Source organism: Rhinatrema bivittatum, chromosome 1 (assembly GCF_901001135.1).
Source record: "Rhinatrema bivittatum chromosome 1, aRhiBiv1.1, whole genome shotgun sequence".
Classification (NCBI taxonomy): domain Eukaryota; kingdom Metazoa; phylum Chordata; class Amphibia; order Gymnophiona; family Rhinatrematidae; genus Rhinatrema; species Rhinatrema bivittatum.
This window is the reverse complement of record NC_042615.1, coordinates 243317081-243318367: the sequence shown is the minus strand read 5'-3', so window position 1 is coordinate 243318367 and position 1287 is coordinate 243317081.

Here is a 1287-nt window from a genome sequence, read left to right as displayed (position 1 = left end):
GACCTGAAGCACCCAGAGCATTCCTTCTGTTTAACCCACTCCTTGAGCCTGCAAGCTTGAGAAGCTTTACATTTCTTTACTATTCTGTCTGAGGGGTTTATAAAATTTAACAGTAGTTGCCATTTATGTTAGAACTTTTCAACATTTCACTGAGAAAAAGGGAGCAGGAGCCATATGACAGATGCTGGAGAAAGTGAGGGAGGCAGGGGGCAGGGCTAGGAAAGTGGGGGAGTTGGGGGGGCAGATTATGGAGAAAGAGATAGGCAGGGAAGGGGTACTCTGGTATGGGGCAGGGTTGCCATCGTCTAAAAAACTCCATCTGCCATTCTCCTGGGAACGCTGTCTCCTATCTCTCCACTTCCCAAATTTCAAATCACTAAAAGGACCAGGGTCACCTCTCTCTGCTTGCATCTAAGTTAGCAATAAAGTGAGAGATGCCCATTCAGTCTCAGTTTTTTGAAATGATATATGTGGTTGTTCTTGTGAAAAAGTTTGAAGACTTCTGGAATAAAGCCTTGGTGCAAGTATATGTTGTTTCTGCCTGTCAATTTTTATGCTAATTGTGTTAGAATGTGCAAGAGAAGAACATCTGAACATGGCAAGTGTGAGCATAAAAAACATGCACGAAATGAGAGAGAGGTTTGAAGAATATCGGGAGAAGGCACAAGAGAGGAGGGATGGGAAGAATGAGCAAGAGGATTTGGGGAGGAGAGAGTGCATGCAGAAGGGAGAGGAAGAAAGGAGTCATGAGCAGCAGGTGCAGAGCTGAAGGCAGGAAGGCCTGGGGAAGATCAGATGGATGGTGGGAAGTGATACTTAGTAGAGGTGGTTGGGAAGGCACAGCAGGGAATAAATCAAAAGTGAAGGCAGGTGAAGTTTAGAAAAAGGAGGAGGAGGATTAGAGGAGGAAAGGAGAGAAGCAGGGAGAAGAAGGAGCAAAACAACAGGGATGGAATCATTGCAGCAAACCAGTGGACATTGGCTGGACCTAGCAAGGCATTCCCCCAGAGCACAGTCAGTACATTTATGATATGTATTTCGCCCAGAAGAAACATGAGCTGCTTATGGAGCAGATGATCCTACACTGCAATATCTTAGATGGAAAAGAGTCACTGAGTATCAAGTATAAGATCTAATGGACAATTTCAAGAGATTTGTGCAACTTCAGATTTACAAAGTAATTTGTTGAACAATGCCAGCATAAATACTTGAATATCAAGTAGAAGTTGAAGTGGAACATATTGGAGATCTAGCGGCATTGGAAAACTACTGGTGGAGGGAAACTGT